This window comes from Cynocephalus volans, chromosome 12 (genome assembly GCF_027409185.1).
Source record: "Cynocephalus volans isolate mCynVol1 chromosome 12, mCynVol1.pri, whole genome shotgun sequence".
NCBI classification, from domain to species: Eukaryota; Metazoa; Chordata; class Mammalia; order Dermoptera; family Cynocephalidae; genus Cynocephalus; species Cynocephalus volans.
Window position 1 is genome coordinate 64,040,797 of NC_084471.1, and position 18,709 is coordinate 64,059,505.

Below are 18,709 nucleotides of genomic sequence, written 5' to 3' on the forward strand. Positions count from 1 at the left end.
ATAGTGTTCCTGTGGACTCACATAGGAGCAAGGAGCCACAACACCTGAAGAAAAGGAGCCACTCAGGGCCCGGTGAGTCATCACAAGGGACTGGTGCATGGCCCGTTCCATGGGAAGTGTTTGCAGCACAGGCAGTGGGGGAGATGGGCCCATTGGGAGAACACTGGGGAATGGCAAGGACAGCTGATCTGCGCCCCTATCAGTGAAGGACCACTCAGAGGAGACTGCAAGAATATAGAATTGCATGGGGTGCAGTTTAATGAAAAGATTCAGGCCTAGACCAGAGTTTCAGATCTCTCGAGAACTGGAAGTACCTATAAAGTCAACCATTAAAACCCAAGCTGTACAAAAAGCCTTCCCTAGGGAATTAGCAGCAAAGCAGCAATCTAGCTCAACCACAGAGATCAAGTACTGGTCCCCACAGGAAATTCCCCCATTTTAGAAGTAAGCAAAGGACAACGAATTAGTTCCAGTGGAGAGTTTAAATGGTGGGAACAGCAAATAATCCAACACAGAAATGAAAGAAAAAACAAAGTACCCACAATCAGAGACAAAGTTTCATATTAACTAGTAAAGGTCTCATTTCACCAAAGAATATCTAGAACACCTAGAAGGACCAGAAGTCCCCTGGGCTACCAAGCCAGAAGGAGGAGAGGGTCAGGGACCTCAGCAACGCCCCCTGACACCTGCAGCCAATCCCAAGGGTGGGGGACGAGGGCCTCGGCCTCACCCCCAGACATGTGCAGCCAGCCCAGTGGTGACCACCAAGCCACTGCAGAAAGTGCCTAGGGCTCTGCTGAGCTGGGGCAGTGGGGAGCCGAGGGGCTTGGCCACACCCCCCAACATACAACCAGCTCAGTGATGACTACCAACCCTCAGCAAGAAGGGTCCTGGGTTCCCGAGCTGGGACAGTTGGGGGTGAGGGCTTTTTCCACACCCCCCTGACATCTGCACCCAGCCAAGCTATGACCAAGCCACTGCTGGAAGCCCCCCAGTCTCCCCCATTGGAATGAGGAGGGTGCCACAGGCCTCAATCCTGCCCCTCCTCCTCCCTCCTTCTTCCATCACATTTCCTTCCCCTTTCTCCTCTCCCCCTCCCTCCCAACTGCTCTGCAACAATATCCTAGAATGTAAAAAATAATATTAATAAAATTTCATTTTCTTTAAAAGAAATTTATTGAAACTATTGAAAATAAAGTCATATCATATCAAAACCTGTGGGATACTGCAAAAGCAGTGCTGAGGGAAATTTATTGCAATAATGCTTATATCAAAAGAATGGAAAGATTTCAAATAAACAATCTAAAGCTACACCTTAAAGAACTAGAAAAACAAGAACAATCCAATCCCAGAAGTAGTAGACAGAAAGAAATAATTAAGATTAGAGCAGAACTAAATAAAATGGAGACCCAAAACGAATACAAAAGATCAATGAAACAAAAAGCTGTTTTTTTTTTTCTGTTTTTAAAAAGATGACTGGTAAGGGGATCTTAACCCTTGACGTGGTGTTGTCAGCCCCCCACTCTCCCAAGTGAGCTAACTGGCCATCCCTATATACGGATCCAAACACGTGGCCTTGGTGTTATCAGCACCACACTCTCCCAAGTGAGCCACGGGCTGGCCCTCAAAAAGCTGTTTTTTAAAGAAGATAAACAAAACAGACAAACCATTAACTAGGCCAACTAGAAAAAGAAGAGAGAAGACCCAAATAAAAATTAGAAATGAAAAAGGAGACATTACAACTGACACCACAGAAATGCAAAGAATCATTATAGACTATTATAAAAAACTATATGCCAACAAATTTGAAAACCTGGAGGAAATGGATAAATTTCTGGGCACATACAAACTACCAAGACTCTGAACCAAGAAATAGAAAACCTGAACAGACCAGTAACAAGAGATGAGATTGAAGCAGTAATCAGCTGTCTCCCAATAAAGGAAAGCCCAGGTCTGGATGGGTTTGCTGCTGAATTCTACCAAACTTTAAAGAGGAATTAATACCAGTTCTCTTTAGGCTATTCCAAAAAATTGAAACAGAGGCCATTCTCCCAAACTTGTTATTGAGGCCAGCATCAACCTGATTAAAAAAAACCAAACAGACAAAAAAAAAAAAGATACAATAAAAAAGGAAAACTACAGGCCAATATCTCTGATGGACATAGATGCAAAAATCCTCAACAAAATATTAGCAAACAATACAACAATGCATCAAAAAAATTATACAGCATGATTAAGTGGGATTCATCCCAGGGATGCAAGGATGGTTCAGCATATACAAGTCAATAAGTGTGATACACTACCTTAAGAAAATCAAGGACAAAAATCATGTGCTTATCTCAATAGGTGCAGAAAAAGCATTTGACAAAATTCAATATCCCTTCATGACAAAGACTTTTAACAAATTAGGTATAGAAGAAAAGTATCTCAACACAATGAAAGTCATATACAGCAAACCCACTGCTAATATCATCCTGAATGGGGAAAAGCTGAAAGCTTTTCCTCTAAGAACAGGAATAAGACAAGGATGACAGCTCTTACCACTCCTATTAAAATAGTGTTAGAAGTACTAGCCAATCAGGTAAGAGAAAGAAATAAAGGGCATCCAGATTGGAAAAGATGAAGTCAAACCGTCCTTATTTGCAGATGACACGATCCTGTATATAGAAAAACCTAAAGACTTTACCAAACATTCTTAGAGCTGATAAATGATTTCACTAAAGTTGCAGGATAGAAAGTCAACATGCAAAAATCAGTAGCATTGTTATACTCCAACAATGAACTAGCAGAAAAAGAAATCAAGAAAGCAAGCCAATTTACAATGGTCACCAAAAAAATAAAATACTTAGGAATCAATTTAACCGAGGAGATGAAAGGTCGCTACAACGAGAACTACATATCACTGCTGAGAGAAATTAAAGAGAACACAAAAAGATGGAAAGACATACCATGCTCTTGGACTGGAAGAATTACCATTGAGAAAATGTCCATACTACCCAAAGTGACCTACAGATTCAATGCAGTACCAATCAAAATACCAATGACATTCCTCACAGAAATAGAAAAAAAAATCCTAAAATTCATGTGGAGCAGCAAAACACTCTGAATAGCAAAAGCAAAAAAAAAAAAAAAAAAGAGAAAAGAAAAAGCCAGAGGCATTGCACTACCTGACTTCAAATACACTACAAAGCTATAGTAACCAAAACAACATGGCACTGGCATCCAAATAGACTCTCAGACTGATAGGACAGAATAGAGAACCCAGAAATCAACCCACACACTTGCAGCCAACTAATATTTGACAAAGGCAAAAAGAACATACATTGGGGAAAAGACTACCTCTGCAATAAATGGTGCTGGGAAAACTGGACATCCATATGTAGAAGAATGAAACTAGACCCATATCTCTCACCATATACCAAAATCAACTAAAAATGGATTAAAGACTTAAATATAAGACCTGAAACCATAAAACTCCTAAAGTAAACATAGGGAAAAACTTCAGAAAGTAGGATTGGGCAAAGACTTTATGAATAAGACCCCAAAAGCATAAGCAACAAAAGAAAAAATAAACAAACAGGATTATATCAAACTAGAAAGCACAGAAAATGACACAGTTAACGGAGTGAAAAGACAACCTACAGAATGGAAGAAAATATTTGCAAGCTATGCATCTGACCAGGGATTATATACAGAATATACAAAGAACTCAAAGAACTTAACAGTAAAAACACAAGTAACCTGATTAAAAAATGGGCAAAAGAGCCAAACAGGCATTTCTCAACCTCTAAATTTTGTTTCCTTGGGTTTGGTCTTGGACATTCCTCTGTTTACATTCTCTTGTTAAATAATCTCACTTTTTAAATACTTTATTTTTTAGAGTGGTTTTAGGTTCATAGTGAAATTGAAAGGAAGGTACAGAAATTTCCCATATACTCACTGCCCCCCCACATGCATAGCCTCCCCCGTTACCAGCATCTTCTACCAGAGTGTATATTCACTACAATTGATGAACGTACATTGACATATCATTATCACTCATTTTCATCCATTTTCATGGTTTTAAATACCCTGTATATGCTAATTATTCACACATTTATCTCTTTAGTGCAGATCTTTCCTCTGTTTCAGATGTGCATATCCAATTGCCTACTTGATATCTTCCTCAGCTTGTCTCCTAGATGTGTCAAACTTAACATGTCCAAAATGGGACTTGTGACTTCCCAAATCTCTTGTCTCACTCTCTGCCAGACCTCTTTAACCTCTCAATAAATGTCACCATCAGCTACTTGAATGCTTAAGCAAACACCTAAGATCTAGCCTCATCTTTTTCTTCTCTTCTCAAACTTTGTATAATGAAGAATTTTGAATACACACAAAAGTTGGCAGAATAGTATAATATATCTCTATGTATACATCATCCTTTCCAACAACTATCAAGCCATAGCGAATCCTTTCCCATCCACATCCTCATCCTCTTTCTCCTTCCTCCCCATGTGTCTTTTTTTTTTTTTTTTTTTGGCAGCTGGCGGGTAAGAGGGTTAGATCCCTTGACTTTGACCTTGGTGTTACAAAATAGCAATTCTAACCAACTGAGCTAACTGGACGGCCCCCCAAACCCCCCGTGTCTTTTTGCAGCAAATCTCAGACATCATGCCATTTCATCTGTTAATCAATCAAACTATCTATATCTATGTATCTATCTATATGTATGTATGTATCTATCATCTGTCTGTATCTTTATATACTCATATCTATCTTTAAGAAATGAAAAACTTAAAAAAGATAACCTTAATATTATCACACCTAAAAAATTCTAACAGAATTCCCAGGACTCATTTTTGCTTTTTCTTTTTCCCTCACTCCCGTATCCAACATACCCACAAGTCCTGTCAGCTTTATTTCCCATTTTATTAATTTCATGCACTTCTTTCATCTCCAGTGGCACAATCCTAGAACAGGCCATGACTGCCCTGCCTGGCTCAGTGCAATAGCCTCATAACTAGTCTCTCCACTTTCACCCAGTGCTTAAAACCCTTTAGTGGATTCCCTTTGTCTTTAGCACAAAATCCAAACTCCTTATGGTGGCCCATAAGGCCCTGCATGGTCTGGTCTCTGTCCACCTCTCATGCTACTCTCCCTTACCCTCCATGTTCCAGCCTTACAATCTTCTTTCAGTTCGTCACACTCCCCACTCCTTCAGCTTCAGGGCTGTTGAGCTTGTCGTATCAGGCTTGTTGAGCTTGCCTGATGTTCTTTCTTTCTCTGTGGCAGTCCTTCCTCCCTCTTGCCCAGTCAACTTTTACTCACCTTTCAGGTCTTATGTCAAGCATCCCTTCCCTTCCCCATTCTAGGTCAAGAGCCCTTAGCTCAGTCTGTAATGACTGCTCATTGCTGTTATTATCTGCTTAGTTTCTATCTATAGCTTCATAAGAGCAAGGGCTGTGTCCTATTTCCTTATCACCACATGTCCAGCACTTAGCAAATGCCCGGCAAGAAGCAGACACTTAAAACATGTTTGTCAAATAAATGATAAATAGATTTATCACATTTATAATTATTTTATTTATTTGTCTGTATTTTAAAATCTGCTGTCTCCTCTAGTGAGTTAGCTCTACAGTCTCAGAGAGTATGTTTTCCTCTTTACCGCCATTCTCTCCGAGCCATTTCTAGTGCCTGTCTCAGGGCCACTCAATACATAATATTCACTGCGTGGATTAATAAAAGGTTCACATCATTGAGAAATGTCTATATCGGTGAGGGCCTTATACACCAATCTAAGGGGTCTGGCTGTTGTCCTACAGGGAATGAGAAGGAGTCATATGGTCAGATCTGCCTGTTGGAAACATTTCTGTGATGGTTGATTTAAGGGAAAATAGACTGGAGGCTGGGAGATGAGTTGAAAGATGATTTAGAGTTGTCCAAAGATGGGACAATGAGAAATGGAGCAATACTGGTGGGGACAGAGTGTATTAGTCTGTTTCTGCTGCTTATAACAGCATACTTAAAACTGGGTGATTTATAAAGAAAACGAAATTTATTGCTTACAGTTTCTGAGCCTGGAAAGTCCAAAGTCCATTTGGTGGTGAAAGTGACCCAGGGGTCTCACATGGCAAAATGGTGGAGGTGGAGAGAAGAGAGGGGAGGGGGGGGAGGGGGAGGAGAGCGGGGGGGGGGGGGAGAGAGAGAGAGAGAGAGAGAGAGAGAGAGAGAGTCTCTACTCTTCTTTTAAAGCCCTCAGAACCAAACCCCTGACCACCATTTTTAATCCATTCACTACTACACGGTCCTACTTTTTAAGTCTTCACCTTTCAATTACCATAATAGGATCTCCCACCCTCTTAACAGTCACAGTTGGGTCTAATACATAAAGCTTGGGGGACACAATTCAATAATTTTTTAGGGGACATAATTCAATCCACTATAGAAAGTAGCACTGATATATTTTTTTTATTAAAAATTTTTTGGATAAAATGTGCATAACATAAAAATTACCATTTCAACTATTTTGAAGTGCACAGTTCAGTGGCATTAAGCACATTTACATTATTGTTCAACCATCACCTTCGTCCATCTCCAGAACTTTTTAATCTTCCCAAACTGAAACTGTGCCGTTAAACAAAAGCTTCTCATTAGCCCCTGGCAACCACCACGTATTGATAATTGTAGCAGATTACTCTGGAGATTCTGACTCTAGTTACTGGGTACAATTTACCAGAACAAGAGATTTTTTCTTTTTTTTGAAAAATGGTGAATTTGGTTTTGGGATGTTGACTTTGAGGTGGAAATGTCCAGTGAACAAATATATGAGCCTGGAACTCTGAAGAGTATTTTAGGCTAGAGATAAATATTTGAGATCTATCAGCATAGAGGTAGGATCTGGTCCAGTAACTCAAACCAACAACTCATCCTGTCCTCTCTGATTTGGTTGGATGCATCAAAGTTCCCCAAACCAAGGACCTGGGAGCGATTCTTCACTCTCCTGCTCTCTCACCCCTGTCCCCATTCAACACTCCACTAAATCCTGACATGTACTTCCAAATACCTTCTAAACATATCTCGAATCTTTCTACTCTTTTTTATCCCAACCATTAGTGCTTTAGTTCAGGCCCACATCATCTAGTATCTGGATCATGAAAACAGCTTCCTAATGGATCCCTCGATTTATAGTTTTGTCACCTTCAATTCCATTTTCCTCAGAGTCCCAAACATGATTTACCTAAAACATGACCATGCCATGACCTTATTTAAAAATCTCAATTGTTTTGTCACTGTCCACAGGATAAAATCCAAGCTCCTCAATGTGGCAGACGAGCTCCTCTGTGATGGTCCCCTGATCGACACCTCAGCCTCTTCTTGGAAGCATTCTCCCTTTCTGACCATGCTCCAGTAACCCCAAGGGTGGGCAGCTCTCCTCCCACCCACCTGTTTCATGATGGAACCTCTGCCAGGCTGCTTCCCTCCAGGGTCCCCTACACTTCACTTGGCTCACTCCCTCTCTTTGTTAGATTCAGTTCAGGCTTTTTTTTGCCCGGACTTTCCCCAACTCTGATAGGGTTATGGGCCACTTTTCCCTTCACACTATATACAGTTACTATTATTGTACTTACCATAATGTGTTGAAAAAAATCTGTTTACATATATGTCTCCTTTAATGGCCTGTCGGCTTACTGAGCATAGAGACTATGTTTTCTATATTCCTATAACCCAAACAGTTAATAATAATAATGCTTGCAGGATGAACGAATGGTGTAAAGGAACCAAATGGATGGGTAGCAAACAAAACACACATATGGGAAACTATTAAGTGAAATTCAAAGCAGCACTGCATGTGATTAGCACAAAATATGTGTGGGACAGACTCCAAATTCTGTGGGCAGGAGCATACTGTGAGAGAATAAGTTTTCCTCTTCCCGTGGTGGAAATTAGGGCTGATAACTGTAAATTATTTTTGTATTTTTCAAAACTGCAGTAACTAGTATTCTAGAAAATTGCTACTAAAGTATGCTCCTTTGACCAACAACATTGGCTTCACCTGGGTGTTAGAAATGCAGATTCTGGCCCCAGACCTACAGAATCTGAATCTGCATTTTTAACCCAGGTCATTCATATGTGCATTCTAGTTTGTGGAACACTGTCCTAGAAAACCACTTCATTGTCTGGGAAAGGGAATGGGGCCTGTGAACTCAGAGTCCTCCGTCTCTGGGAAGCAATGCTCTGTGGGGCTTAGATGACCCAATGCAAGAGCTTGACTTTGGGTGGGGGTAAAACAAAGGACTCAAATCTAGTAGATGTGCCCAGGTGGGCAGGTCTAGAGACTCAGAACCTCACAGGCAGGGTCAGACAGGAGCTGTCTGGGATTGGGACTGGGTTTGGCAAACAGGCCCAAATAGGGCCTAGCCAAGATCAGGCAGGCTAGGTGTGGCAGGAAGTGGACCCAGATGGAATTGGTGGGCGAGAGAGTCAGAGGCCTGGTCAGTGAGCCTGGGTCAGGGCCAGAGAATCAGATGAGGCAATTCCTGGGGTTGGGGTAGGGGCTGGGGCTGGGCCCTGAACTCAGAAGGTCAGGGACAGGGTGAGTTTCAGGAATGGGGCGAGGTTCGGGGTGGGATAAGGGTCATAATATTTATGCAAACATCGTTCTTGCTAATCCAAAGCAATATTTTTACATTTTGAAGAGGTGGCTGTTAAAATGCCCTGCTGTATACTGCCATTGGCAGACTTTTAGGTCTCCTCTGGTCACAGGGAGTGTGGGGTGGAGTGGCAGAAGATCTGTGCCCTCCCAGCACTCCAGTGTGTGCTTCTTGTTGTATGTACTTGCTGTGTGACTCTTACATGTCACTTCTTGTGTTCAAATATGATGTTTTGATATTTCACAGCAAAAATAATTGAAACCACCAGATATGAGTTAGAACATGAATTACCATATGTGTTAAAAAGTACAGAGACCTTCCTCTTCTTCTGTCAAGAGAGAGTTATGGACCAGAATTTGGAGCTTGAGCCCATGGACTGGGAGGGGCCGAGTGACCTATTGGAGCTAATAGGCTCAGGAAGAACTTGAGGCTGATTTATCTGAATTCTCACTCCCTTCCTCTCATAGGGGAGCAAAGAACTCCTGAGTAGGACAGAAAGGGGGGGGGTGTCTTATTATCACTATGGCAACCAGAGGAACTATGGTCTGGGCCTTGTATTTATGAAGGGACTCAAGTACCGACTTTGCTATTATTGCCAAGTTAGGTCACACTGTCTTTGTATTTATTGGTTGTACTCAAAGCTTTGGTTGGTTAAAAATACACATCTAAAATATACCACTATTTTAGTAACTCCCTTCTGGCATTTCTTCATTTTTTAAAAAATTTTATTATGTCGATATACATTGTGGCTGATTATTGTTGCCCATCACCGAAACCTCCCTCCCTCCTCCCTCCCCCCCTCCCCCTCATCGATGTCCTTTCTGTTTGCTTGTTGTATCAACTTCAAGTAATTGTAGTTGTTATATCCTCTCCCCCCCCGTTTTTTTTTTTTTTTTTTGTGTGTGAATTACATATTAATTTTTAGCTCCCACCAATAAGTGAGAACATGTGGTATTTCTCTTTCTGTGCCTGACTTGTTTCACTTAATATAATTCTCTCAAGGTCCATACTCATAGCCTGAAAAGTGGAAGCAGTTTAGTCCTCTCTAACCTCTGAGTGGACCTGCCTGCCACACCCAGGTTGTAGATAGAACATGAAATCAACTATGACAATTGCGGAAAGTTACTCACAGTTCTGCATGTTCTGGAACAGTGTGAAAGTTGTACTCCTTTCAAAGATAGGCGCTAAAACCAAAGGAAACCGTGAATGCCAGTCTCATGGACACGTTTACCAATATCACAGCAGCTCCTGACCTCACCACTCACCCAAGCAACTCCAGTCTTTCGTGGCTTGGAGGCACTCCCTCAGGGCTGGTCCTAGTCTCTGTGCACGGCTGCCTCACCCTTCGTAGCCCTGAAACTGTGGTCCTGGGGAAACAGAGGGCGCACTGAGCTTTCATAACTCTGGGATCTGGCAGAAGGCAAACTCTGAGTCCCTGAAATCTTTTTATAGTGAAGCAAATTAACATACCCGTCATCTCACATGGTTACCCATTTATTTATTTTTGTTGAACAGTTAAAACCTACTAATTTAGCAAACATCAAAAATATAATACAACATTATTAAACTTAAACTTGTTCATTCTATATATCTTCTTTGTATCCTTTGACCTCCATTTCCCCATTTCCTCCCTCCCCCCACCCCGTAACCACTGTTTTATTTTATTTTCTATCTCTAAATATTTGACCTTTTAAAAAAGAGTCCACATATAAGTGAGATAATGCAATATTTTTCTTTTTGTGTCTGGCTTATTTCATTTAGTGTAAGGTCATCCAGGTCCATTGTGGCAAATGGCAGGATCTCCTTTTTTAAGGGTAAGTAATATTCCATTGTATGCATATATGTGTGTGTGTATATCTGTATCTCTATCTATCTATCTATGTATGTCACAGTTTCTTTATCAATTAGTCCACTGATGGACATTTAGGTTGTTTCCACATCTTGGCTATTGTGAATAATGCTGCAGTGAACATGGAGTGCAGATATCTTTATGAAGTGGTGATTTCATTTTCTTTGGCTATATTCCCAGAAGAGGGAATGCTGGGTCATAGAGTAGTTCTGTTTTTAATTTCTTTAGGAACCTCCATACTGTTTTCCATGATGGCCGCACTGATCTACATTCCCAAGTTGGGTTGTTTCTCCAGGACCCACTTTCTCTCGAGACCCCAGGGAACTATTAAGGAAGTGTGATTAAAACATAAGAGGAGGAAGAAGCATTTTTGGAATACTGGAGCAAAGACCTCTGAAAGTCTGCTTCTCCATAAAAGCAATAAGAACTTTGGCAAAAATTGTCAAAATCAAGGTTTTCAGAACTCTAGAAATTAACCAAAGGCCTGCAACAATTCGAGGGCAGTTTTTTTTTCCCCCAAGAAAAATGGCTGAATCTTGTAAGAGCAGTGAGTTTTGTAGTGTCTTTAACTTATCCTAGTCCTATTTGCTCTTTTCAGCTCCATGGTTGACTTGAGACCAGTAACTTCAGAATCATGATAACTTATGAAAACCAGCAGCATTGCAGCCATTGGAGTGAATAGAATGGGTTTCGAGACCCACAGAGAGCTGATCTCCAGAGAATTGTCACTATTTAACCTGTCTGAAAGATCCCTGGAAGAGCTCCATCCATAGGGCTTGTCATTACTTGGTCACTGAGGAAGGCTCTATCCCTGGGGCATTGGTCAAATACCAGTGGTAATTTTAAAAATTACAGGTTCCTGATGTGGTGATACACATGGGGGCAAACAAGCTGGCCAAAATCTTACAAAGAAAATCTGGGGATGTCCATAGGGGGCTTTGAAAAGTTCTTACTTTTTCCTGGGGGTCTAGAAGGCAGCACACATATGCAAAGTTGTGCACCTCTCACCTCTGGCTCACCTTGAGGCTCTCTCTGTGTGAGCAAGATGTGAAAGCTAGATAGAGTTATAAACTGCGGGAGTATTGAAGGCACCACACACACACACACCCTCAGCCAAGGATGGGAGATTTAAAGGCCAAAGACGTTTAAGGAAATCTCTGTTCCATTATTAGCAAAGCTAGCCACACAGAGACTTCAGTGGTCACACATGACAAAGAATACAGACTTTACAGATTAGTCCAGGAAAGTTATTAAACAAACAAACAGGACCAGCAGCAGCAGCAGCCACGACAGCAAACAGTACTAACAAAAAATCCCGAGACAGTGGATATCTGATTTCCAGAGTTGCCACGTTATATTATTAAAATCTTCAGTTTCCACCAAAGGTTATGAGACATTCAAAGAAACAGAAGAGGGTATGGCCCATACACAAGAAAAAAAAAAGCAATCAATAGGATTGTTTCCCTGAGGAAACCCAGATGTTGAACTTTCCAGATAGATAATATTCCATTATAATCATTTTTACTTCTTTAAGGTCAGTAGTGATGTCCCTTCTTTCAGTGCTGATTTTAATAGTTTGACTTTTTCTCTCTTTTTTTCTGGTTCAGTCTAGATAAAAGTTTGCCAATTTTATTGACTTTTTAAAAGAACCAACTTTTCATTTTGTTGATTTTCTCTATTGTTTTTCTATTCTCCATTCTATTTTGGTGCTAATCTTTATTATTTCCTTCATGATAGGTTGAAACTTTTATCATTTAAAAATTTCTTCTTTATTCATAGTAACAGTTTTTGTCTTAAACTCTATTTTAGTTATTTTATTTTGTTTTTTGGTGGCTGGCTGGTATAGGGACCTTGGTCTATCAGCACCATGCTCTAACAAGCTGAGCTAACCGGCCAGAGTCCTTTAAACTCTATTTTTGTTGGATATTAGTACAGCCACTTAACAGCAGAGCACCCAGTTACATAAAACAAAGACTGACAGAACTAAAGGGAGAAATAGACAATTGAACAATAACAGTTGGATAATTCCATATTTCACTTTCACTAATGCATGGAAGAGCTAGGCAGAAGATCAAATAAGAAACAAAAGACTTGAACAATACCATAAACTAAATAGACTTAACAGACTTCTATAGAAATTTTACCCAACCATCATAGAATACACATTTTTTTTTGTGTGTTTTTCGTGACCGGCACTCAGCCAGTGAGCACACTGGCCATTCCTATATAGGATCCGAACCCTCGACGGGAGCGTCGCTGCGCTCCCAGCGCCGCACTCCCATGATTGAGCCACGGGCTCGGCCCACAGAATACACATTCTTTTCAAGTGCATATGGAACATTCTCCAGGGTAGACCATGTTAGACTGTCTGTAATATGGGGTCCAATACACTTAAAAGGATTAAAGTTATACAAAATATGTTCTCTGACCACAATGAAATTAAATAAGAAACCAATAACCAATAATGATTTCTGAAGGAAATTCAGAAAGTTCACAGATATGTAGAAGTTAAGCAACATGTTCCTAAATAACCAATGAGTCATAGAAGAAAATTTATACGTGTGAACCCCTATATACTGGACTTCTTCAAAATTAAAAACTTTTGTGCTTCTAAGGACATCATCAGTAAAGTGAAAAGGCAACCCACAGAATAGGAGAAAATACTTGCAAATCATTATCTGATAAATGCACTATATCTAGAATATATAAAGCAGTCTTACAACTCAACGATAAAAGACAATCCAATTAAAAAATGAGAAAAGGATTTAAATAGACATTTTTCCAAAGAAGATATGCAAATGGCCAAAAAGCACACGAAAGATGCTCAACGTCATTAGCCATTGGGAAATGAAAGTCAAAACCACAAGGAGCTACCACTTCATGCCCACTAGGATGGTTAAAATAAAGACAATAACGAGTGTTGATGAAGATATGGAGAAATTAAAACCCTCATTCATTGCTGGCGGTAATGTAGTATAGTACAGCCGTTTTGGAAACCTGTTTGGCAATTCCTTAAAATATTAGACATGGAGTTACCATGTGACCCAACAATTCCATTTCTAGGTATATACTCAAGAGAAATGAAAACATACATCTACAAAACAACTTGTACATGAATGTTCATGGTAAAATTATTCATAATAGCCCCAAAGAGTAAACAACTCAAACGTCCATAAACTGATGAATGTATATCCATTCAGTGGAATATTATTTGGCAATAAAAAGAATTGAAGTCCCAATGCATGCTACAACATTGATGAACTTTGAAAACATCATGCTAAGTGAAAGAAGTCATAAAAGATCACAAATTGCATAATTCTATTTATATAAAATGTCCAGAACAGGCAAATCCATAAAGAAAGATAGTAGGTTAGTGGTTGCCAGGAAATGGGGGGGTGGGGGTAGGGAAGAACGGGGAATGGCGGCTGAGGAATGCAGAGCTGCTTTTTGGAGTGATAAAAATATTCTAAAAGTAGACAGTGGTCATGGTCGCACAACCCAGTGAATATGCTAAGAACCACTGAACTGCATATGTTAAATGAGTGGATTTTATGGTATATAAATTATACCTCAATAAAGCTGTAAAAAATAATAAAAATAAAACCAGATGTTCCTTCTTTGCCTCTCTGTATTAAAAAGAAAATAGAAGCAATGATTTCTACCCTTTGATCATTTGTTCTCAATTGGGGGCAATTTTATCTCCCCTGGGACATGTGGCAATGTGTAGAGACATCATGGTGCCACAGTTGGAGGGAAGGCTGTGAATGGCATCTAATGGGTAGAGGCCAGAGATGCTGCTGACCATCGTACAACACACAGGACAGCCCCCACAACAAGGAATTCTCTGGCCCCAAATGTTAATAGTACCCAAGCTGAGAAAACCTGCCTTAGATCAAGCTCCGTCGGGAAAGAGCAGGGTATGCGGTGCATCCCGTCTCTCCCACAACTGCGGAGGTCCTCTGGAGCAATGGCCTCCCCTGTGTTGAGGGCAGTGACCAGGCTCCATCCTAGGAAACTGACCATGAAGGCAATGGTAAGGCCGTGAACCACAGTCATCTCTCTAGGAGTATCCTTGGGAGAAACTTCTGTCTTGTCCTAGTTCCAAGAGTAGTTGTACTTCCCTGTGTAATCTGTCTCTGTTTGATCTCATGGACACTGTGAATTCCAGAACAGACCAGATTTCCTTTTTGGGTTGGCTGCAAAAAAGTTTTGAGCCAAATTTGTGGCCCACCCATAGGAAAGGCACAGGTCTTACATTTTATGTTTTCTAAGTTTCATTCCTGGCTCCATTTTATACCTTCACTTTCTTTTAAAAATTTTATTCTCTTTCTCTTTATTTCCTTTGTTCCTACTTTTAATCTTTGTTATCTTGTGGTGTTTTGTATGTCTCGGTAAGCTATTGATGCTGTGCAACAAGATTCTGAATAAATAAATGTGAACAGCGAGTCTCTCCTTGGCTGGGGGATATGAGTTGGGAGTAGAAAGAGGCAGATCATTGAGCAGAGTTGTGGGTGCTGTGGCAGAGGCATGGTGAGCACTGTGGGCAGGGAGCGCTGTGGGCAGGACAAATGACCTCCCCATAGGGTGTACTTTCTCCTGCTCCAGGAGCCTGGCAAGGTGGTGAGGAGGCAAGGTGTGAGAAGATAGGGGGTTCCTAGAGGAGGTCAGCTGTTCCTGGGTTCCTGTGTAGGACACTGCAGCCTCTTGATGCTGGAAAGAGCTGGGCTTTCAGAGAACAAGTAACAGATGTGAAATCAGAGCTAGTAGGAAAGGGGGCCCCAAGATGGGCAGGACTGGGTGGTGTGTTAGAGAATCTCCTGAACTGGGAGCCAGGGATTTGGCTTCTAGGTTTCAAGTCCCACTTCCACCCTGGTTGGCCAAGTGACTTTGCAGTCTCTTGGCTCCTTAGTATTCCTGTCACTAAAACAGGGTAGTAATTAATACCTGCCAGGCCTATCTCTAGGGCTGACGTGAGGACCAAATGAGCTAATGCAGTGAAATTGCTCAAGTGCTCCATTCATTGCTAGGCTGCAAACTTTTTCTTTTTTTAAATGTTGAGGGACAAAAATAATTGTGGAGTTATTGTGGCTGTGATTACTGTTGTGCTGTGTGGAGATGTTCTCATTAGGAGCAGGTAATTGCTGGTGCAGAGGCTCTGGGGGCTGCAGAGCTGGGGAGCAGGCCTGAGGGAAACGGGGAGGCTTGGCTGACCCCAGTGAATTAATTAAAACTTACCTGCCATGGGGAGAAAGTATTTGTTCATCGTCAAGTTGCATCTGGATGTATGCAAGTTACTGCTTAGACCTTAAGAGTAAAAAGAATCTCAGGGGGTTGGATCTCAGGGGCTTGGATTTCAGGCCAGTCCCTGGCCCAAGCTCTCTCTCTCAGGAGCTCTTAGGACCTAAGAGATCTCTGCTCACCCATTTTGGTAAAAAAAGAAAGCTTGGCCCAGGAATGTCAAGAAGTTCTGGGGTTGAAGGTAAATGGCTTTCCCAGACTTACATGTTTTTCATGTTCTGTAGGGAAGAAGCCATCACAATCTAGCTTCTTGGGTCTAATTACAATGTCTTCAGCTGCAACTTGAGCCCAGTTTCATTTTCTAACCTTTGTGGTGTTGGACGACAGCCACTTGTCCTCTTTCTCTTATTTTCACATTATTCTTCACTTCATTTATCCTACCTCGTCTTCCCCCATGTCCATCCATCAATACATCCCAGATACTGAAACACTTCACCTACGTATGTACTGTATAGAAATGCCCCAACTGGGGTGAGATTTTCACAGGACCTATGGCCTTTGTCCCCTGCTGCCTCTCCGGCACTCAGAGTACCCCAGCCCTGGGGCTGTCAGGTATGTTCTGCCCCTGTCTCTGGCCATGCTTTCCCCTCTCCTGCCAGAGCTGCCTCTTGCATTGTCTTTGCTCCTACCTCAATGTGCCTGCTCCTCCTCCAGGATCCATGCAGAGGCTCAGACATTGAGCACTGCTGCCGAGGCAAAGGCCTCTGTCCTGGGGAAGGCAGGGGGCTTGAGGCTTGAGCTCTACCTATTTGTATGATGTCTGACCCCGTAGTGGCTTCATGTGACCCTCTGAGCCTTGCACACTGGACCTCAGGGAAGTATGTCCCTAGGATCTTGCAGCCACTGAAGCACCCTCAGTCTCTCACTCACGGCCCTTTTTGTGGTACATTACACTGCCAATGGCCCTTTCCTTCCCCTAAACTTTGATCTCTGTCTCTGACCTCAAGGCTATGAGATGGGACAGGAGTGATTGGAGAAGCTGCTGCTACTGGTGGAGATTACTCTGGGCTTTCCTGGCTACTTTTCCTGTGGGTAGAATTTTAAACACACACACGTCCACACATGTACGTTGACACATTGCACACACAAGGCACATGTCCACACACAGAGTTTCAGTAGATGGGCAGGTAGAACAGAAGCCCAGAGAGGGTATTAGACCAGGAGCCTGGAGATGTGGGCTCCAGCCCCAGCTCTGACCCTAGGTGATTGGATAAGTCAAATCCCCCTCCACCTCTTCTGTAACATGATGGAATTAGATCAGATGTCTCCAAGTCATCGTCTTTGTGATCTAGATGCAGACACATTACAAAGTCATGTGTGGTGGGCGTTGGGCTTGGACGCTGGGTTTATGGTGTTCGGTTACATTGCCTCTGGGGCAGATGCACTGAGTTTGAATTCTGGCTCTGCTGCTGTCAGGTGTGTGACCTCACACAAGACACTTCATTGCCCTCACCCCAGTTTCTTTATCTGTAGAGTGGGATTATTTAAACCTCGTTGTATGAGGATTAAATGAGGTGATTTATGTAACAGTGCCATGTCCTGTATGGGATACATGTTTTTACTGGTCTTAGCTCTGCCATTAATTCACTGAGTGATCTGGGGTATCATACGAGCTTTGCTTGACCTCAGTTTCCTCCTGTGTAGACCAAAGAGTTTGGACCAGTTGAAGATCTTCAGGGCCCCTCCTTTTATCATCTCCTCACACACAGCTCAGGAGACAGGATGATGTTGGATGTGCCTATTCAGAGATTTACCACACGAGGGCGGTGTGATCCCATTGGAATCAACTCCAGAAGTGTCCAGAAAAAAGCCCCTTCCCTTTCTGGTCCATTTTTCAGACTCTACCCTCCCTCCTCATTTTTATTTATAACTCAGTTTAATTGGAAATTATAGAAATGTTGAACATCTTAAAGCTGGAAAGAACTTAAGTACTCATCACTCTGTGTTCTGCTTGTAGCCTTTAAAATATGCATGTATTTGAAAAATGTGCACTGACAATTGGAAACACCCACTATTGACAAAATTAAAGCATTTCCAAGAATTGGCATAACTGGTTGAAAATAAATTAGACATTAAAATATCAAAATAAGTTAAAACAAATTCCGCCATTTTATTTTAATGTTTTATATACTATTTTTTCCTATTGTATGATCAGTGGATCTAAATTATAAAAAAAGCACAAAACAAAATGTACGTAATAAACACTTCAAATACATTCCACTCAAAGCCTACCATTGTTTATTCTTTGGTATCTATGTATCTGGCAATCTTCTATCTGAATACATACATATATATATGTGTATATATATATATATATATATATATATGTGTGTGTGTATATATATATATATATATATATATATTTTTTTTTTTTTGGTGGCTGGCCGGTATGGGGACCTGAACCATTGACCTTGGTTTTATAACACTGTGCTCTAACCAACTGATTAACTGGCCAGCCCTGAATACATTATTTTATACTGAAACATTAATGTTTTTCCCCCTCTTTTTTTTTTATCACCTAGTAGTATATTATAAACTTCTTTCCATGTCAATAAATAAACTTTTAAAGAATAACATTTTATTTATTTATTTATTTATTTTGTTTAATTTTATTTTGTCGATATACAATGTGGTTGATTATTGTGGCCCATTACTGAAACCTCCCTCCCTCCTTCCTCTCCCCCCTCCCACCCAACAATGTCCTTTCTGTTTGCTTGTCGTATCAACTTCAAGGAATTGTAGTTATGTCTTCTTCCCCCCCAGTTTTTTTTTTGTGTTTGTGAATTTATTTATTTATTTTTATACAAATTCAATGCAATCCCCATCAAAATTCCAATGACATTTTTCTCAGAAATGGAAAGAACTATCCAGACATTTATATAGAATAACAAAAGATTGCACATAGTCAAAGGAATGCTGAGCAAAAAAA